Genomic DNA, 22827 nt, shown 5'->3' with positions numbered 1-22827 from the left:
ATATTGATCAATCTACGTACAGCAAACCATGTACAGCAGGAAGCAACCCCTTCTTTTTTGAAAGAGGGAGTTTCATTCTCTTTCCATGTGCAAGACGATTGGGAGAGAAAAGTTTGATTCTTATTTCCCATAGTTTAGTGAGGAATGAGTGGAACAAACTAAGGAAGGTTTTAGTTAGGAAAGTAACACAGTTCTGCAGAGAAATCACCACCTAGTTGCATTTAAGGAGCTGTCAGACTTGAAAGTTAAAAGAGTGGGCTGGGCGCCGTGGCTCATGCCTGTAATCCCAGCATTTCGGAGGCCAAAGTGGGAGGATCGCTTGAGCCAAGGAGTTCAAGACCAGCCTGGGCAACATAGCAATAATCCATCTTAAAAAAAAAAAAAAGTTAAAAAAGTGAGTGAATTTCAAGTGCTTCCTGGCAGGTGAGGTACTCACTGTTTATCCTCACACAGAAATGTTTTCCACCCTCCTTTTCATCGACTGTCAGAGCTACTTGACCAGAAGAATTGCACTTATGCATAATTTCCCTCTCAGCTCTCTTTCTCGTGGATGCTGATTAGTTAATGCGTCCATTTGCTTAAAGATGTTAATTGAGCAGCATTTGATTTTATAGTATGGCTTTTGATAGTAGCAAAGTGTGTGGGTTCTGCTAAAAATTTACCCCCAAATGCAAAGTCTCTTTCCTCTTTGCACTCGATTTTAAGGAATTCCATTCAAACATTGGTAAGAGAATAAATTACTGCGAAGATGCAACGACGAGGGCGGGGCAGCAGAATGGGGACGATGTGGCTGGGGCATGAGGTCAAGTCCAAATGAAGAGGTCAAGCTATTGAGAAAACAATTGAGGGCAAGATCGAGAGATATGCGAAGGAAACAAAAGAAGGGGTGAGTTCCAGTGCATGTGTAGAAATGAGGATACAGACTCAGATGATGCTGCACTCACAAATTCTTGGTAGGGAGGGCATCTTGAACCTAAGCAGGGCTTGTCCTAGGGTCCAGACATGACAGAATGAGAGAAGGGTCTGCTGGGGCTTTCAGTATGAGGACGTGCTTCTCAACCTCCTCCTGTTCATGGTCTACATAGAGAATGATCGTCATGGTATGCCACACTGAGGTAAACTGAGGGGCTGCTGTCTGCATAGGGGGCCTGGCTCTGCGGCTTTTGACCTTCAGTGCCAGCCCAGCAACCCTGGAGACTTCAGGGGAAGGATATCTCCTGGCACACCATGACCTATCTGCAGCATGCTGGTTGGAAAGCTCTGGTTTTGAGGAACCTACTTCTTTTCCCCAGGGGAGAGAGAACTGAGCTACACAAGTTTTTTTTTTTTTTTTTTTTGAGGCGGAGTCTTGCTCTGTCCCCCAGGCTGGAGTGCAGTGGTGCGATCTCGGCTCACTGCAAGCTCCGCCTCCCGGGTTCATGCCATTCTCCTGCCTCAGCCTCCCGAACAAGTTTTTTTTGAAGAAGGCGGGTGGATCATGAGGTCAGGAGATCCAGACCATTTTGGCCAACATGGTGAAACCCCGTCTCTACTAAAGTTACAAAAATTGGCTGGGTGTGGTGGCACGTGCCTGTAATCCCAGCTACTCAGGAGGCCAAAGCAGGAGAATTACTTGAACCAGGGAGTGGGAGGTTGCAGTGAGCTGAGATCGTGCCACTGCAGTCCAGCCCGGTGACGCAGCAAGACTCCATCTCAAAAAAAGAAAAATGACTTGGAGTCAGAGATAAAGGACAGTTTTGAGTATAGCGTTCATTCTGCAGGACTCCCTCTAGCCCAGGCCACTGCATGTTAAACAATGTTTATTGGGCTCCTGCAAGTGCCACACTGTGTGCAGTGAACACAGTGCTCCACTGAATATTGAAGAAGAGGAAACTGTTTTGTGAAATCTCAGAGACAGCCCAGCCCAAAGGTGGGAGGGCTTCTGCTGCATTATTGGTCAGGACACTGGGGCCCTGGCTGTGGTGGGATGGGAAGCATTGGCACATCTGTAGCTCTGGCACCAAGAGCAGCTTCTTGGGGCTGGCACTGCAGATTCAGAGGAAACAACAGGAGGCCGTGGCCTTGGCCATGCTGGAGGTTTTTCTCCCATGGTGTCCGTGGAGAGTTTGTGCTTTGGCATCACCTTTGAGTTTCAGAGACCTCAGGCATTGCAGCAGGGGAGAAGAAAAATGGCTGATGCCAAGTGGTGGCCGAGAGGACACTTTGGTGAGCACATGGAGACATATCTTGGGGATTTCCCCAGTAGATATGTTGACTTAGGAGGGAGGTTGGGATTCTGTAATGATGAGTAAGGGCAGTGTTAAGTAATGCTAAGTAATGAATGTTTGTGCCCTCCTTGTCCCCAAATTCAGATGCCGAAGCCCCAATTCTCAATACGATGGTATTTGGAACTGGGGCTTTTGAGAAGGAACTATGGTTAATGTTATGAGGGTGGGGCCTAGGTCTGATGGGATTAGTGGCGTTATAAACAGAGACATCAGAGAGCTCATTCTCTCTCTCCCCACCCACAGGCACTGGGGAAGGGCCACGTGACCACAGAGTGACAAGGTGGCTGCCTACAAGCTGAGAGATGAGGCCTCAGAATGAAACCTGCCTGGCTAGTGCCTTGATCTTGGATTTTCTTGCCTCCAGAACAGAAAATAAATTTCTGTTGTTTAAGTCCTGGTCTATGGAATTTTGCTATGGTAAGTAGCCCGAGAGGACTAATACTAATACTAATAATACTAATAATGGCCAAACCTTGCCATCACTCTTATTTTAACTCCCAGGATGTGCAGCCCAGAGAAACATCTATACATGCTTGAAAGCAAGGCCCGTTCTCTAGCAACAGGTATTCTTTAAGCCACAGTACTTATGGTGGGCAACGGGTGTGGGCAGAGCAGACCCTCATGGTACCTCAGCCGGACTCTCTGCTGGGTCCTTACAGATTGTGCCACTTACTTTTCACGACAGCCTGCAGAGTGGGTATTATTATTTCCACTTTACAGATGAGGAAAGTGAGATTCAGAGAGTAATTTCCTATTAAGGATGGTATCCAGATTTGGATGCCTGTCATTTGATTTACACTCAAGTTCCCATTCTCTTGAGCAGAGCTTAAGCTAGGGAGTAGAGAAGCTAGTATTGTATCCAAGAGCTATCTAAATTTGAATTTCATATTCTTTTCACTCTATCACTCTAATTCTCTATACTCTGGGAAGACAGTTTGTTTTTCAACTATTTTAAGTCTCTATTTCATTCTTAAAAGAATCATATTTTACTCTTAAAAATACGTAGTTAAATGTTATTGGAAAGTAAGACTTAACATTTTCAAGAATTGAGACAAAATGTCTTCCTTGCTTCTCTAATGAAAATTTGGTTTGGATAATTCTTTTTTTTTTTTTTTTTTTTCTTTTTTAAGACAGGCTTTTGCTCTGTCACCCAGGCTGGAGTGCAGTGGTGTGATCTTGTCTCACTGCAATCTCCAACTTTTTGGCTTAAACGAGCCTCCCACCTATGGCCTCCTGAGTAGCTACAGGTGTGCAAAACCACACCCAGCTAATTTTTATATTCTTTTGTAAAGGGTTTTGCCATGTTGGTCAGGCTGGTCTTGAACTCTTGAGCTGAAGCAATCAGCCCAACTTGGCCTTCCAAAGTGTTGAGATTCGAGGCATGAGCCCTGCCTGATTTGCATGATTTTTACATGAAAGAAAGGGTCTGGTCAAAGCATTGAGATAAGTGGATTGGACTCCCCATTACTTCACTTCTGTCCAAGAAGCTTCCATTTCTTGAGGGCTAGAGAAGGCAAGTTTGGGGAAGCTAGAGGGGGAACTGAAAAACAAGTGACTATATTAAATGCATTTATTGGGCCTAATAGCTAGTGAATTTGGTTGAAATTGAATATAAAATAGAACAATTGTGAGTCAGAGGTTAAATGAAGCCATTTGAAGGGTGTTTTGGGGAGACTGTCTTCATCATCATCATTATCAACACTGACAGTTACGCAGCATGCTAAGTACTTTCCATATATTACTGTATTTAATCTTCACAATGGCTCTAAAAGTAGGTACTGTTAATATCCCCATTTAACAGGTGAGGAAACGGAGACTTAGAGATATTGTTTCCCTAGGTCACTGGCTGGTTAACTGTGAAAAATAAGGGATTTTGGTATTGCTGAGTGTTACCTACATGAGTGGGGGGAATCGTGGTGTTGTGCCACTTGGGGGCGGTTTGATTTTGATTCACTAAGCAGGAAGATGTTAGTGAAGTTTAGGGGCAGAAGGTGATGTGTTTAAAGCAGTGGTTTAGGACAATTAGCCAGCCCTATCTAAGATGTATTGAAGCAGGAAGACTGGTGCTCTGAAGACCAGCTAGGAAGGTACCGTGTGGTTCAAAGGAGAGGAGATGAGTATTTGAATTGGGTGGTGGCAGGAGGTCTGGTAATGAGGGGATAGATTTGCGGCTGTCAAAGGAAGAAGGCATGGTCTCTGGATGAATACTGAAGTGGAAGAAGGATGAAGGACTTGAAGCTGATTTCAGGATTTCAGACTTGAGCAATGAAGGAACTATGAGGCCTTCAGCAGAAGCGGGAAGTGAGCAGGTGGAGCTTGTTTGGTTGAAAGAAGAGGAGTAGAGTAGGTGCCTTGAGCTTTAGTAGAGAATCTCTTGATGGATTTATAGAGCAGGCTGGCAAGAGGTCAGTTTTAGGGATAGAGATTTGGGCAATACCTGCAAAGTGGTGATAGTTGTAACCTTGGAAGTGTGTGCTTCCAGGCTGGGCTCCTAAAGCCATGGGGTTCAACCTTGAACCATCCCTTGGGGCTTGGCTTGCTCATCTCCTCTCTCTATCTCAGGCCTGTCAGCTAGTCCAGGTTGAAACCTAGTATGGGATAGAAAATAGCATCCTTCCTCAAGACACTTTTCTAATATCTTCCACAAGTTTGTCAAAAAAACTATACAAATCTAAAATGATTATGAGAAAATGGTGCCCCCTGGAGTTGTGTAATATGCACAACAAGCACCAGCCTAGTCATCCTACATTAGCCCTTATGGTCCAGATATTTTGGCCTCCACATTCACCCCTCCTTCCAAGCTTTCCTGGCTGGGTTTGACACATTGGCTCTGGACTGGGTACTTCTCAACCAAATCAATGCCGCTGGGTTCTCCACTCTTATGTGCCTCAGGTATCAGGTTCTGCAGCTGCTTCAGTGTTTCCCTAGGTCTCCCAGCCTCTCACTCTGTCCAAGGTCATGAGAGAGGAAAGATTGAGATAGTAGAAAGATAGTCAATATCAGGACTTTAGGGATCACCACTATTATAGGTGGAAGAGACAAAGTGACAAGAACGCAGAAGTTGAATGACTCAGAGCCCCAGTGTTTGGACTCACAGTTCAGTACTTGTTCTACTGGCCTATGCTTCCTCCATTTTACAAGTCCCAGGCAGCAGTGCTTGATCTTAAAAGCAGCCTTAACATATTATAAAATGCAAAGGCTCTATGTGTGTGGATTTATTTATTTGTTCTCTAATAACTATTGTATCACTCAACTGATGTCAAACTAAATTGCAATTTCTCAAGTGAGTACTGTCCCCCAGGTCAGTTCTCTTTCTGCCATTCTATACTCAGATGTCTATTTTGTATGCAAGTACAGACTTTTCTCTGCTTGATTGGTAGACATCTAGAGGCCAAGTGCTGCATCTGATTAATTTGTTTTTTATAACACTTAGCATGATGAAGCAGGCAGATAAGTGCTAATAAGGGTTATTGGTGATTCTGTCATCTTCCTGGGAAGAGCTCTAGGTGGCTTCAAACATAGCTATTTGTTAACTTGCAGATCAATAGTAAGGATGGAAGCCAATAGGGTGATGGGAGGATAAGGAGTGGAGGGAGGTGGAAAGTTCTGTCTCAGAAAAAGCCATATTATCTGCTCCTTTATAGTAGAAAAGCATTGGGAACATAATAGTTAATTTAAAATTGGTATGTACTAACATACACATTATGGCAAATTTCCAAAATTTTCTTTCTGTTAAATCTAACTTTGGTTTGTTACAAAATATCAGGAACACCAAAGACACCTTGAAAGCTAATCAAATTGGCAAGTAGCAGAGCTTTGAAAAAGCAAAAAAGTGGAGGCTAAATTGATTGCTGTTTTGGTAAAATAATAGTGGTTGTGCTGGATGGGGATAGGCCAGTATTCTGAGGATTTAGGAAATGAATTAATAGCATTCCTCCTTCACTTGCTAAGTTAAATGAAATGCTGTCACGGCAAATCAGCTGCTTTTGACTGTCTACCTGAAAGTATTTGAGTAACAATTTGATTATTAAGGCAGATGGTGTAGTGAAACATCCTATGTTATGTTTTCTTATAGGTGATATTCTAAGCATTCAGTTTGTCAGTTTCTGAGATTTTCTTTCCATCTTAGTTTTTTAAAAGTCAGAAAATGACTTTTCACATTCAGTTAGGGTATATAACAATGTTAACGTAAGTTTATGAGCTGAGCAGGTAGTTAATAAACATCCTTTTAAGTTATAATGCTTTGAAATAGCATATTAAAGGGCTGCAAGGGAGAACTGGAACATCAGTGTGAGTTATTTTACAGTCATTTGTAGGTCTGTTTGTGACCTTGGCCTTTTTGCACTAGTTTCTCTATCACCTTTAGTATATTACTCTTTGGCACAGATTGTCTAATCACGTTAATTTTTGCATCAAAAATCCCTTAGTTTAGTGATTCTTAATGATGTTTATTTTGGAAAGTCATGGATCTGAATTCTTTGAGTAGTTCATGAAAACCATATACCTTTCCCAGAGAAATGGGCTGCATATAATTTCAGGAAGTTCAAGGTAGGGAAAACAAGCTAAAAATCCCAACTTATTTCATCTTGAGAACTTAAATCGCCAACCATATTCTCCTTCTTCCCTTTCCTGAACCCCTTCATTTGCCCCTTCCTAAACCAGCAAATGCACAGATAGGTGAGTAAGAACACAGCTGATAGTAGCAGATCAATCTGGAGTAAAACAGATATCCACTGACTCGGCTTCAAGAATACTGTGCTAATGAAGGCGACATATTAAGTTTGAACAAAGCCCACTTAAATCATGAATTCATATAATAAATAGCACTTGAGCACCCACTATATTCCCGGCTCTGAAACGGGTCTGAAAATGAACAATGACTAAGATGTGACTCCCAAGGGGTTCAAGTCCAGTGCTGTAGATCAGCTTAGAAACAATTAGTAAAATACCAGGTCGTGGTTCCTTTACAAGATCAGATAGCATCTTGAATCCTAACCAAGTCACCTCACAGATGCATAGTTTCTGATAAAAAAGACTGAGAAAATTTCAAAGGAAATACACCTAAAAAATGCATGCTTTATTAACCACAAGCACCTTTGTACAGATTTCTCTAGACATTTCCAGTGTTGGAGTACTTCTGTTGCGTAAATTCCTGGAAATGGACTTGCTAGATCAAAAGGTTTGAATATTTAAATTTTTAATAGACAGAACCAAATTGCCTTTCAGAAAAGGTTGTGTCAATTTCCTATAAAATCCCTGTCATTTATGGATGATAATTCTTGTTCAGTGGTTAATTTTGCAAGAAATATTGGTATTTCCTTACATGGGCCTCTGTGTAAGTTTTCTTTCACTTCTTTAAAGTCTTACTTGTCTTTTTCTTCTTTTTTTTTTTTTTTTTTGAGACAGAGTCTCACCCTGTCACCCACACTGGAATGCAAAGGCGTATTCTTGGCTCACTGCAACCTCTGCCTCCTGGGTTCAAACGATTCTCCTGCCTCAGCCTCCTGAATAGCTGGGATTACAGGTGCCCACCACCACGCCCAGCTAATTTTTGCATTGTTGGTAGAGACAGGGTTTCACCATGTTGACCAGGCTGGTCTTGAACTCCTAATTTCATGATCCCCCCACCTCGGCCTCCCAAAATTCTGGGATTGTCTTACTTGTCTTCTATGGGAGAATCCTGTTGTAAGAATCATCCTCTGTTGCATCTCCGATGGATTGTTTTCGGAATCTCACTTGTCCTTGTCCTTCTTGTAGCCTTCCCCCATAGGCTCACCTCCCAGTTTCTCTCCCATCAGCTGCTCTGGGCCTGGTCTCCATTGCTGCTGGCCTGCTTTGTCCCTATTCTTGTCTCCAGAAGCACATTAGGGCCTCTAGGAGTGAAATTTATTGTGCCTTTCTCTAGACCTTTGAAATAAAGAGCATTCCTGTCTTTTCCCTTGCAGGAACGGAAAGTGGATTTAGCTAAGCATGGATAAGATTCTGGGTTGAGGAGGCGAAAAGGGATAAGGAGGGAAGAGAGAGACAATGTATTTTTCATTTAGCAGTGGCATCAAGCTTGTCAATTTTATTTTGGTTATTAAAATTTTTTTTCTTTGCATGTGACTTTTTGTTGATGCTGGCTTGAAAGTGAGAACTCTGTGGCCTGGCCTTCAAGAATCACAAAGGTCAAGGCTACCACCAGCCCACTGCCCTTGTGCCAGGCATATAAAGTGCTACCATAGGTGCAAGGTTAGACACAAATGGCACCTCTGCGTACATTTTAAAAAGCATCAGGTGGAGGTAGTCCTAAGCCTTTTCTTCAGGCGAACTCAACTCGGAGCCAGAATGCCTGGTTTGGTAAGAAAAGGGCAGGTTGTACTTCAGCCCCCACTTACATTCTTGGCTACGTGTCCTTGTGCAGTAAGGACATGAAGCCTCAATTAACTTAATCTCTGGGCAAAGCCCGTCACTCAATAAGTATAAGGATTTCTCCCCACAGAAGGGTAACCACTGGGCAGAGAAGAGGAAGCTAGAGACCCTGATGCCATTCTCAGCTCAGCCCCTGTGGCGGAGACAGCCTTCTGCCACCAAAGTTTAGCCATCCCCTTCCATGCTATAAAACTGTTTTGGAGAAGCACTCCCAGCAGCCTCTGCACTCAGGCCCCATGTGACCAGTTCCTACCAATAGGCTGTGAGCAGAAGTGATATGGGTCATTCTCAAATCAAAATGAGGCCATCTCCACCCTCTCTCTCTCTCCTTCTGCTGCTCATGGTAGTTTCCATACCTAGCTGCTGCTCTAAAGACCTCTGTGTCAGTGGCTTATAGTGTGCTCAGGGAGACACACATATGACCTGAGGACTGAGCAGAGGCCTCAGCCTCAAAAAATTCATCTTCCTTCAAACTTCCCTGCCTCGACTGACTGCCCTGTCTTCCTCTTGCCTACTATCCCTCCCGTGTCCTGGAAACAGCCACATTGAGGTGTTTTGCTGTAGTATGTCTTGTTTTAGTTACAGCAAGTTTTGTGTTCAGCTTTGGTTGATGGCCCAGCTGTGCTGGCACCTCTGAACCCAAGGCATGTGTTATTGGCTTAACCTTGCTGGTGATAAGGCTGTGTAAGTTAGTGCTAGCTGCCGTAACAGAGACACTCTGAAATCCCAGCTGCCTACCACAAGAGAATTTTGTTTCTAACTCACAAAGCAATCCAACGGCTGTGTTCAATGGACAGTTGGCCCTCTGTATCATGGGTTCCGTATTTGTGGATTCAACCAACCATAGGTCAAAAACACTTGAAAAAAAAAATGAAGAAGAACAATACAGTATAATAACTATTTACATAGCATTTACATTGTATTAGGTATTATAAGTAACCTAGAGATGATTTAACCTATATAGGAAGATGTGTATAGGTTACACACAAATACTATATCATTTTATAAAAGGAACTTGAGGATCCCTGGATTTTGGTATCTGTGGGGATCCTGGAAACAACCCTTCTTGGATACTGAGGGACACCTGTAGTGATTTAGGGATCAAGGCTCCTTCTATCTCCCTGCTTTGCCATCTTAGCCTGAAGCAGCAGAAGGAGAAAGAGAGGGTGGAGATGGCCTCATTTTGATTTGAGAATGACCCATATCACTTCTGCTCACAGCCTATTGGTAGGAACTGGTCACATGGGGCCTGAGTGCAGAGGCTGCTGGGAGTGCTTCTCCAAAACAGTTTTATAGCATGGAAGGGGATGGCTAAACTTTGGTGGCAGAAGGCTGTCTCCGCCACAGGGGCTGAGCTGAGAATGGCATCAGGGTCTCTAGCTTCCTCTTCTCTGCCCAGTGGTTACCCTTCTGTGGGGAGAAATCCTTATACTTACTGAGTGACGGGCTTTGCCCAGAGATTAAGTTAATTGAGGCTTCAAGTAGGAAGGGAGAGGGGAGGAGAAAGAGGTTTTAACCTTTCTTGATCAGATTTGCCTCTGTTCCTGCCCCACAGAGTGAGCGCAACCCCCTTCCCAGTCTCCCGCTGCTATCCATTTTCTCATTCCTCGGATCCCAAGGCAAAGTCACAGATACATTCGCGTGGGGATCATTCGGGACCCCTCCCTGGTTCCCTGTCCTGTTTTTTTTTTTTTTTTTTTTTTGCTGATTTTGCCTTTTCATAAAGGCAGCTTCCTCCCTTCCTGTGTTTGCTGAGGTGGGTGGGAGTGGGAGGGCAGCTCTTGGAGTTCTGGAGAAGCTCAGGGAATCAACCAAGTCTGACATAGGCCAGTGAAGCCCGCGGGAGGCGCGGCCGCGTGGCTGCGGAGGTGTCCTCGCTCAGTGACGTCAGGCGCGGCTGCCGTTGCCTCGGCAACCTCACCTGATCCGAATGCCGTGGGCGCACACGCTGACTTCTGGGCTCTCTGCTTTGGTGACGAGGAGCTAAAAATGAATCGCACTATCCCAAAAAAGCAACTTAATCGTCAGGAGATACTATCCAGTACTCATGCAACCTGTAGGTGGAGACTGCTCAAGGGAGTGGATGATGTTGGAATAACCTGAAGGACACGTGGGGGACCAGGAATTCTTTCTTTTCACATAAAATCTTTATGTCTTTCCGGTTTCCTTTTTCCAAAAGGAAACTGCTAGTTTGCCCTCTTAACAGTGCTGTTCAGTTCCACCTGTTTCACATGTAAAGTCTCATTGAATTACGTGGCCCATTACCCGTGAGGGTTCTGGAAATATCACAGAGGTGGGCACCATTAGATGCCAACACGGTAGAGAAGGGGAAATGCCCCCACTCAAAGCCTACAGATCCTCAGCTACCCACGTTCAACAAATGTGTTCTTTTTCCTCTCATGCTTGTTTTTTGAGCCGCTGAGATGTTCGAATGTGCCAATTTGAATTATATGCAAGAATCAGGTCACAAGAACTAGTGGTTGAGACAGAATTGCTTTAGTGGCCAAACACCTAGGCATTTGCATGACGCTGACCCACTGGCTCTACCACTTCCTGGCTGTGTGATCTTGACCCAATTAATTAACATCACTGAGCTTCAGTCTCGTTGTAAAATGATAGCAATATCTACTCCATGGAGTTTTAAGGAATAAGTGACATAATGCATGTAAAGTGCTTCAATAGGTACTCAAATAAATGATGGCTATTTCTCCTCTTTAGAATACTTCTTAAAATGCTTCTGGTCTGGGGCTGACATTTGCACACACTGAGCCTTTGCACACATTAGAAAAAGTGCCTCAGCTGGCATACAAATTCAACAAAGGTCCTTCCTCCTCCAGCCTAATGCAGGCCTGTGCAGGCTCCCAGAGGCTTTATGGTTTGGCAAACAAAGAGTAACCTTCACATCAGCATGGAGCAGCCCTGGCACTGAACTCCTACGTCTCTAGTTTCTCTGTAATTTTCCTGGAAGGCAGCTTGGAAGAGTTAAGTCTAATAGAAACATTTAAAAGATTCAAAATACATAAGGGATGGGGAAGATGAAAGTTCTACATAGATTTAACCATCAGAAATCAGGTGTCAGTTCAACATTGCTGGTTTCCTCTCTCCTCTCACCACAGGCCTGCTTACTCCCAATGGCTACCATACCATATCTGTTACAAGCTGCAGGCAGCATCAGCAACTTGTTTTTTTTTTTTTCTTCCTTCTTCTTATTATATTTTAAGGTTGGCTTGTTGTGAGCTGGCACTGGATAAGGTGTGACCTTGTTACAGGTGGTGTAGAATTTAGGAGAATTCGATGCTGGCTCCGAAAGCCCCTGCTCAAAGCTGGCTCCTTGGGACTGTTTTCTCCGTTGGGGTGCAGCTATGATGAGTATTAGAACCATTCACTCAACATGCATTTGCAGAGCAATATCATACACCACAGCCTGGGCTGGACTCTGGGATCTGACAGGTTGGACATAGTCCCTGTTCTCAGGGGACCTGTATTCTAATGTGGGAGAAGAAAGAAAGTGGTCATTTGGTCTTGTATATGTATGTACACCTGGGAATCCTTGACTGAATGCTTGGATTTTATATAAGAATAACATCCAGTTAGCATCTGGATGATTGTAACTTTCTCCAAAGAGAATTTATTTCTGCTTCTGGCAGGCTGTTAAACTAGGGGCACATCACCTTAATCCTGTTTGGGATTGAGAAGATTCACAGCTGTGTTTCAGTTTTGTGTGGATTTTTCTACTTGTAAGTCACTTTTACTTCAAGGATGTGTCTGCTGAATAATGGCTCCCCAAAGACATCCATATCCTAATGCTCAGAATCTGTGAATATGTTAGGATATACAGCAAAGGAAGAAAAGTTGAGGTTGGAGTTAAAGTTGCTAATCAGCTGGCCTTAAAATAGAGAATATCCTAGATTTCCTGCGTGGCTCCAACATAATCACACGGGCCCTTAAAAGTGGAAGAGGGAGGCGGAGGAGGAGGTCAGAGTGATGGACTGTGACGAGAGCTCCATCTGGGCTTGCTGACTTTGAAGATGGAGGAAGAGGGCCACCAGCTGCGGAATACAAGCAGCTTCTGTAAATTGGAAAAGGCAAGGAAACAGATTCTCCCCTAGAGCCTCCAGAGGGAATGCTGCCACCTTGATTGGAGCTCAGTGAGATTCTCGTCAGACTTCCAACCTACAGAGCTATAGGTTAGCACCATACCTTTGTGTGGTTTTAAGCCATTACATTTGTGGTAATTTGTTGCAATAGGACACTAATATAAGGGGTCCCTGCTGAAAGTCTTGAGTGTTTCCAAGAGCATCCTCTTGGTGGGTCCTGAACTCCACGTTTTGTTTCCATATCTCTGTGAGGCTGCTAAAATCCTTCCCTTTTACCCAATGGTTTCTGCTTGCTGCTTACAAATCAGCAACTGCCTGGAGTGCAAAAGCTGTCCAGAATTGAGAATCACTTCTCTGCATTTCCTTTCTTTTAGGAATCAGTTCCCTCAGGTTTGGGCTGCCTTGGTAGCCCTAAATTCAAATATATGTCTCTCCAGCCATGTGGTACTTACCAGTTTCTTAGTGTGTAGCCTCAGGCTGCTTATGAATCAACAGATATATATGCAATAAATAATTGTGAGCTATTTGTTGTCATTATCATTAACTGAGTTTAGGAAATCCTGGCTCAGCCTAATGGCTTTGGGTGAGTCATTGCATTTCTCTGGGCTTCTTTTCCTTCATCTATATAATGAGGGTTTCAGATTAGATTATCTCCAGGTTCTTTCCCAGCTCTTGCTATCTGCAATTCTGGGGTGACCTCCATGTGCAGGAGAGCACTGTGTGGACTGGTTTTGTGAGGGTCTAAGAGGTGGAGTCCTTCTGTGGAGAAAAGGGAACTCTTGTAGACTGTTGGTGAGAATGCAGATTAGTACAGCCATTATGGAAAACAGTATGAAAGTTTCAACATAAATTAAGAATAGGAACTACCATACAACCTGGCAATCCCTCTGCTGGGCATACACCCAAGAAAAATGAAATCACCTTGTAAAGATATCTGCACTCTCATGTTCATCGAAGAATTATTCATAATAGCCAAGATATTGAAACAACCTAAGTGTCTGTTGATGGATGAATAGATAAATAAACTGTGGTACATTATTACAATGGAGTGCTATTCAGTCCTAAAAAAGAACGAGATCTTGCCCATTGCTACAACATGGATGAGCTTGCAGGACATTATGCTAAGTGAAATGAGCCAGACACAGGAAGAAAAATATTGCATGATCTCACTTACATGTGGATTCTAAAAAAATTTCTAATATACAGAGATAGAGAAAAAACAGTGGTTACTGGGGGTGGGATGGCGGGAGGAAATGGTGAAGTATAGGTCAGAGGACACAAAGTAGCAGATATTTAGGATGAGCAAGTCTAAAGAGATAATATACAACATGAGGACTATAGGCAATAAAATTTTATTGTAAATAGGATTCATGCTAAATGAGTAGATTTTAGCTGGCTCCCCCCAATATCGGTAACTGAGATGATGAAAATGTAAATTTGCTTCACTATAGTAACCTTTTTACTATCTATACATATTCCATAACATCATGTTATGTATTTTTTTTTTTTTTGAGATGGAATCTCGCTTTGTCACCCAGGCTAGAGTGCAGTGGTGCAATCTCGGCTCACTGCAGCCTCTGCCTCCCCAGTTCAAGCAATTCTCCTGCCTCAGCCTCCCAAGTAGCTGGGATTATAGGCGTGTGCCACCACACTCAGCTAATTTTTGTATTTTTTAGAAGAGACAGGGTTTCGCCATGTTGGCCAGGCTGGTCTGGAAGTCCTGACCTCAGGTGATCTGTTTGCCTTGGCCTCCCAAAGTGCTGGGATTACAGGTGTGAGCCACAGTGCCCAGCACTGTTATGTATCTTAAATATACAAAATGAATTTTTTTCTTCCTGGGCCTTTTTACACAATGAAATTTACTTAAAAGTGAAAAAAAGGGTGAAGTCTGTGCCCGGAAAGTGATTCCAGTATCCTTATTATATTGATGAAATAGGCCTATTTATGCAGAAAAAAATTAGAGAACCAAATAGCATATCATCAAATGACGAGACAATACAGAGCAGGCAGACAGCAAGATTTCAATTTAGATCCAATGAAATGACACAGCCAAATATTATGAGCTCTTGTCTCTAGAAAAATAGCAACCATAAGCCTTAATACTTTCATGTCAGCACAGTTTGGTTAATTAATCCATGATTAATCAGGAAAGTTAATTGAATTCACAGAATTTAACGAACTAACATCATGATGGATTTAGGATCCCAGTGGAGTTGCAAGCTGTCTAACATTGGTTATTTGCACAAGCTGTGGTTTTGACCTGACGATTGAGGTTCTTGTAAGCAGTGTGGCATTTAAATGGATGGCAGTGGGTTCCAGATTAAATAGGATGGCATTAGGTGGCATTTTGCAGGCTCTGCAGTTCGGTTTGCTTTCTGGGAAGGGAATCAAGAAAAAAACAATAAAAGCCCTTGATTATGTAAGCATTAGAACTCAGAGAGTTCTAACTCTTATCATGTTTGCCTCCTCAGCACTCTAGTGCATTGCTTGGCACATAGTAGATAATTAGCTAACTGAATGAATGAATGCATGCATGAATAAATAAACAAACGATTCCTCCATCTCTGAAATACATATTCAATAAATTACCCTGTTCAAGGATCTAAGGTAGGTACTGTATCTAAAAGGTGACTAATAAGCCCTAGTCCCTGCCCTGGGAGAGTGCCCAGCTTCATCAGGGTAGCTGTGTCCCAATAAGTAATTGCATACAATTTGACGTAGTATCAGGTCAGTGACTAGAATGGGAAGGACAGAGAGAAGAATCTGAGGGAGGCTTTCACAAAGGAAGTCACACTTGATCTAGATCTTCATGTGCGAATAGATGTTTGCCAGAAAGAGAACTGGGGAAACCATGGTCCAGAGAGAAGGATGGCGTTACTGTTAAAGATGGAGGTGCAAAAGCAGAGAGCCTTTGAGGAATGCTGAGTAGCTTTGGGCAGCAAGAACGTGGGAGGAAGCAGAGGGTGGAACCAGAAGGAGGATTGGAGCAAGTTTGAAAAAAGGAGCTGAGAATGCCAGTTTAGGGAGCCTCGACTTTATTTGGACCTAAAAGGGAGTCTTTGAAGGATTTTCAGTATGTGAGTGACATGGTCAGATTCATGTTGTAGGAAGGAATTCTTGTAAGTTGACTCAGGTGGGTTGGAGGAGAGAGAGACTCACGGAAGACTCTGGTTAATAGTTGGTATAGACAGGCACAGTAAGACGGCAGAAGGTTGGGTGGGGAGGATAGGTGGCCATGGTGGGAGGAGGATAGGAGGGCACAAGATCGTGTCAAGTTAATTTCTCTGAGCATCCTTTAATCTGTTAAATGGGAAAAAATAATTTGTGTCTCATAGGGTTGAGATTTTGATGAGAAATTGCATGCAAAACTCTAAGTATATATTACCTGGCTTGTAATAAGAACTTAGTAGATATTAGCTGTTTATGATTCACCTGGAGAACAATTCTAAGAGCCCCAGCTAAGGCAGTAGCTATAGGGATGGAGCTCAGGGATGAAAATGAGAGACATTTAGGAGGTTGACTAGAATGCTGAGTCATGTTGCTGCCCCTGGAGCTGAAGGCAGTTTTATGCTGACATTTGCTGCTGCACAGTCGGCTCTGCTGGCTTCATTATAAACTTCCCATGAGGCCCTGGGTCGTTTGACCTTGGGCCATCCTGGGCTGCCAGGTAGCGCCCACAAAACTAACTCAGCCTCCATCAAGAGAGACCCCGCTCTGTTTGATAGCAGCTGCACCTGAGCATCATTGCTCCTGGCCTGGCAGGAGCCCAAGGCACGTCTTGCCTATGTGCTGTGATGCATGGTGATCAGCTTTACTCCTGAGCAGCAGAGCCATATGGGCCGTCCATGTGGAGTGGCAGACATGATCTGCATTGAGAAGGAGGCTCAGGTGCAGATAGCGGCTTCTGTGAGCCCCAAGTAGGTGCTACTCACTGGGAGAGACTTGAGGGGTGCCGGGAAGGACCTCTGCCCACTGACTTTTCGCTTGGTCTGAAGCCTTGCTGTTAGGAACCTAATCGTTTGTATTTAAATGCTCTTTGTCTTCCACTGAATGCAAATACCCCAAGGAAAGGTAGTATATTCATTAAGGGAAGGGATAATAATGGTACCAGAAATAATAATAATATCGTGACATCAAATATTTATGGAGAACTGTTTAGTATCACTAAACACTGTGATGGGCACCTTCTATTCATTGCCTCATTTGATTGTCTGACAGTCCTATGAGGTGAATATTATTACACATACAGAAATGAGAACTGTGAGAAGTTAAGAAACTTAATTAAAAACACACAGCATGCATCATTGAGAGCACTGTGGCAGAGAGACCGAGAACTAGGGCAAGAGTGAGAGCGAGAGCTGGACAGAGGTAGATGTCGGGTATGGGATGTTGAGTAGGTGTCCCTGCAGGGGAGAAAAAAGGAGAATGGAAGGTAAAGGAGTAGCTAAATTCTGGCCAGGACTGGTTCTGCTTACTTCATAATCATTAAATTTACAGATTTGCTTCCCTCCATGCCACTGGTGCTATCTTAGTTTGGAGGCACAGAGATGATCACAGAGCTCCTAAGATGGGTTGGGTTAAAGACTCTAGAGAGGACTAGCTTGACTGCCTAAGAGATTCAACTTTCTTTAAGTCTGTCCAACCACAGTCAGAGAGAGCGAAAATCCCTTAAGAGCCAGGATTGGGGATTAATAGCTTTTACATTCCCTACGCAAGGCACAGGGCATGACACTCAGTAGGTGCTCAATAGATGTTGACCTTAAAACATTACCTAAGCAGTCCCACTGGAACTCAGGTTTGCTCACCTCAGAGCCCTGCACACCCGTCTGACTGCTCTCTCTGTTTCCAGTGACAAAGGAATCAGAGCTTCTTTACTTACGCATTCAGGAGGGACCACATGAGGATCAAATGGAATTGAACTGCATTGTTTATTAATGATCGCTCATCTGAACTATTTAAAATTTTAATCCTAAATTCTAAGTTTTCAATCAGAAGTGGGCAGAGAAGACACCAATGGACAAGGCAACTGGCCTGTTCTTCAGGGTTGTGGTGACACATGTATCTCAGACACAGGGTCAGAATGGCTTGATGGTCTCCAAGAGGTATAGCATCCCAGCAGTAAACTGTATATAAATTGTAAAGGTAACATGGGCAGCTCCAAAATGACACTGGAGAGAGCACTGGAAGTTAGGAGGTCCTGGTTTTGCCACTAGTTGTGTGACCTTGGATATCATGTTCCCTTTTTGGGCCTCAATTTGCTCATTTGTAAAATTGGGATATTGGATTTGATGAGTAGTTTTCAAACTGCATTGAGATTTGGAGTTTTGATAGTTTTACAATCTATTCCAACTCAAACCTGTTACATTTGGTTTCTGCCCTCCCTATTGCACTGAAATGGAGTCACCAATGCTCTGCAAAACAAAGAGCACTTTTTATTCTCTGCATTCTTTCTGTGAACCATTTTCTTTTCCTTCCTTCCTTCCTTCCTTCCTTCCTTCCTTCCTTCCTTCCTTCCTTCCTTCTTTCCTTCTTCTTTCTTTTCTTTTCTCTTTTCTCTTCTTTTCTTTGGTCTTTTTCCTTTTTTTTGGCAAGGTGTTGCTCTGTCACCCAGGCTGGAGTGCAGTGGCATAACCACAGATCACTGTAGCCTTGAACTCCTGGACTCAAGCGATGTGATTCTTCCACCTCAGCCTCCAGAGTATCTCAGACCACAGGTGTGCACCACCACATCTGGCTAATTTTTAAAATTATCTGTAGAGACAGGGGTCTCCCTATGTTATCCAGGGTGGTCTTGAACTCCTGGGCCCAAGTAATCATCCCGCCTCTGCCTTCCAAAGTGCTGGAATTGCAGGCAAGAGTCACTGTGCCTGGCCCTGTGTAGACCATTTTCTTGTAGCAGTTCTCTTTCCTTTTGACTTCTGAGGAATCACTATATTCTGGTTCCTTCCTAGCCCTACCTTCTTCATGGAATCCTCTTCTTTTGCCCACTTAAACTTCGGTGTTTATCTTCTTATGCCATACCCTAATGGTGAGTGACCTTATTTAAAGCCAATTTCAGCTTCCACAGATGAGTACCAATTATCTCCAGCTTTCCCTCTGGTGTCCCACAGAGCTATCTCTCTACTAGATAGTTCTACTAGGACGCACATAGGCATTTCAAGTTCAGTATGCTAAATTCTTGGTGACACACACAACTTCTGCTATATTTCTTATTCCCTTAAATGGCATCACAGTTCCCTTAGTTGTTCATTTCAAGGATGACTCCTTTCACTCACTTGTGCATCTTCTCTAACTCAGCAAACCAGTCACCACCTTCCGTAGCCTCCTTAAACTCTCGCATATCCATTAACACGTCTCCATCCTCACTGATGTTGCCTCAGATTAGTCCTTCATTGCTTCTTGCCTGGGTTACTATATGTAGTTACCATAAAGTAACCAAGGTTACCATTCTTCCTGCCATCAGTATTTTCCACCCTCCAATACATCTTGCATACTGCAGACTGAGTCATTTTTCTCAAATCCAGTTTCCAAATTGATATGTCACTCTCCTCCAGTGGATTTTTCTCAATGTGCTCCTTGGTAAGGTGTTTCAAGGTCTGGCTTTTGCTTACCTCTCTAGTGTCATTTTTCTTTACAAGGTACATACATGATTTGCTCCAATAGCACTACCCAACCAAGGCCTGAGCTTCTAAAAAATTTTTTTGCTTCTTTTTTGTCCTAACTTGCTTTCCTGTCTTTGAGCTTTCCCAGATCATCTTGAGGCCACTATCTTTAAAGTCCTAATATTTTAATGGTAATGAACTTAGGCCATTTATATTTAATAAAATTTATAGTTTCCTTAGGAATATGCCCATATAAATTAATCACATAAATGAATGGGAACACACATACAAAAATACGTGGGAGAATGTGTTTTATGTTACAAAAATGTGATTTATACTCAACTTTCTAAGCACAATTATAAAGTAAGGAAAAGTGCATAGCTTTAAGGAAGCAAGCAAATTTATTAATAGATTTTAATATTGAAAAAATAAAGTAACTTGAGAACGTTTTGCTCCTCCTTTAGGAGGAGCAAATGATTGCCACTGGAAACCATTCTTGCACTGTTCGCAGACTGGACAATGAAGCATCTAATTAGAACAAGAGTGTAATGGAGAGTGTTTTCCAAATTGTGGGTCAGGTATAAATAATTAGAGGAGACGTTGGCAGGCTTATTATTTGTGTCTAGCTTAATTTTCTTCAGATACATGTTCATATGCAAGGCTGCATTAAGATCAGACTTAATTTTCACTTAATCCATCAAAAAATTTTTCTTAAGCTCAATCAAGCAATGGTACAGTGACTGAAAGAAGCAAATTGTTCATATACTCCAACATGGCTTCATGTATCATTATTACAATTGATGTCATGACTTATTCCTGGAAAAATATTAAATAGCTATCATCCTGGCCTCATAATTGAGGGGATGGGTGGTTTAAAAAAATCTAAAAGATATCTAACTTGATTTGTAAATAATTTTGGCCCATAACATAATGAGGGGCTAAGCTATAAACCATGCATAAATACATGGAATACATTTTGGTGAAAACTAAATTAAGATGAACATTGTCATTATGAATCTCTTAAGTGGAGAAAGAGAAAGTCATTAAAGATTCCACATAGTTTTCTCTTCCTGGCTGCTTAGTGTTAGCACTCAATCAGATTCATTGAAAAAAGTAGTCCTATGCTGAAATAAGAGTGTTGAAAGAATGTGTGGATGTATTTTAGTGCTGATACCCAGTTACTATTCTAGGTCTATCACTATGATAACTTTTAGCAGTTGTCATGTGTTCTTAGGCAAATCCGCTAACTTCTTTGAGCCCCAGTGTCTTCACCTGTAAAAGGAGAACAATACTAGCAATCACACCCACATCATAGGCCCACTGGAGGCGTAATGAGTTCATATATGGAAAACTCCTACCATAGTGCCTGCAAATTGGTAGGTCCCCACTCAATCCAGCTCCCACAAATGTAAACAAGCAAACACATGTGCAAAACACATGGGCTCAGGCACAGAAGGACAAATATGACTTTCATGTAGGCATGAAGATTGTCCCATGGGTCATAGAAAAATGAAGACAAGCTAAAGAAAAGGAATGGCTCAGGCAGGCAAGTGGACTATTTCGTAGAAACCACTTAAGGCAAAATTCTTCATTTTTGGTGATCATTACTATGCTCATTTTATATGCTTGTTGGTTGCTAGTCAGCCATGACATCTCATAAGAGTTTCTAAAAAGGAGTAGATTAAAATTTATAATACTGTTTCCTCCAGTAACTACTCATCCCCACTCAGCCTGCAGGAATAGCTGATAAGGATCTTTTGTAAACTGGTTTCTCAGAATCACGTTCATAAAGCTATAATTTAAAGCCTTTTCATTCTATGGAATGTGATCCAATGTTATTTCTTTGTGGAATGGAAAGTGGTAGGTGGAGAGTGGTTGGAGACTGAGGGGATCAGGGCAAGGAGGGTGAGAGTAAAATTACGTATAAATATATGTCACCATCTTCTAAATTAAGTATAACATTTGGTCTCTTTCTTAGATATACAAGTTGTCTCTGAAATCTTGGAACATTTTCCTCTTATTGAAGGTTCTGGGAAAAGATTTCTGAGGTTCCCCAGGGCAGGATCTGCCTACAAGTAGCCGACAAGGTGGATCAGTGATTTGCCAGCTTGAGGCTTCCCAGGGACTGCTCTGAGAAGTGGTGGGGGCCCAGAGCCAACTTAGGGTGTGGTTCAAGGCATGGGGCCATTCATACTGGGAGCACCCGGGATGCTCTTTTCTAGAGAGCATCTGGGCAACAGTGGTGGTGGCATTTGAGCACCAGTGTGCAAGTCCTAGCTCTGACAAGTGAATGATTTCAGGGAAGTCACTTAATCTTTTTGTTTCTGATTTTCTGTGTCTGAAATGTGCAGATTATGGTATCTGTCCTGCTTGTCAGAAAACACTGTTTTGAAGAGCAAATTGTATAATGTATATGAAAATACCTGGAAAACAAGAAAGCTTAGTACAAATACAAACCATTCCAGGCTAAAATGGAGATTCTGTGCTGCTTGAAGGGGGAAGGTGTGTTGGAAATGCTACCAACACGGCTATCCTGATAAGTGGAGGGATGTGGCAGAGAGACAATACGGAGTGGTGGCTTTTAGCCACCTGAGGTTGAATCCTGATGCTACCACTTAGGGCATGCACATCAGGAACATGCTATTTAACCTCTCTTAGTCTCAGTTTCATCATCTGTATAATGGGAATTATCAAATATTTACTACCTGGGTTGCTGTGAAAATGAAATGAGAAAATACAGGTAATGTGCCTGTCATGTTGTAAGCTCTCAGTGAATATTAGCAACATAAAAATAGACATAACAGCTCTTCTAGTTTTGTGCTATGGGCTGACACTTGGTTTTTTTTTTTACACAAGACCTTTCCCAAGTTCTTTATGCCCTACATAGGAGAGGTAAAATGAGGGAAATCACAAAAATTGTGACAATTTCTAGATTAGACATAGTGTAGGTGTTGTCATGTCTGCAGTGTGGAAGTCACCTTGGAAAGAGTTTGGTCATATTTCTTAAACATTTTTTAGGGTTGTCTTAGAGATGATCCAAGAACATTTTCTTTCATTCATTCAACAAACTTTTACTGAGCACTCAGTGTGTGTAGGATGAGCTAGGCTAGGAGATAAGGATGCAGTGGTGAGTAGGATAAATAAAATTCCTCTGCTAAAGAAGCATATGCTGTAGTAGGGAAGACACAAAAAAGTACATATTTAGCATGTAGTATGTAGCAACTAGAGCTAGGAGGAAAAGTAAGATAGGGGAAAGGGACAGCATTGTCTTTGGGGGGACCAAGGGTGGAGACAGTAGCCACTCTCCCCTGTTCAGAAGCCAGGAGCACAGAGTGCAAGTCACAGCTCAAAGGGCATTGTACTTGGCTGTCCAAAGTGGCTGTTTTTTTTTTTTTTTAATACAAGCATCCATTTTTGTTTTAAGACATGAAATGAGGGAATGACCACATA

The sequence above is a fragment of the Nomascus leucogenys genome, chromosome 12 (assembly GCF_006542625.1).
Source record: "Nomascus leucogenys isolate Asia chromosome 12, Asia_NLE_v1, whole genome shotgun sequence".
NCBI lineage: Eukaryota > Metazoa > Chordata > Mammalia > Primates > Hylobatidae > Nomascus > Nomascus leucogenys.
This window is presented reverse-complemented; position numbering follows the sequence as displayed.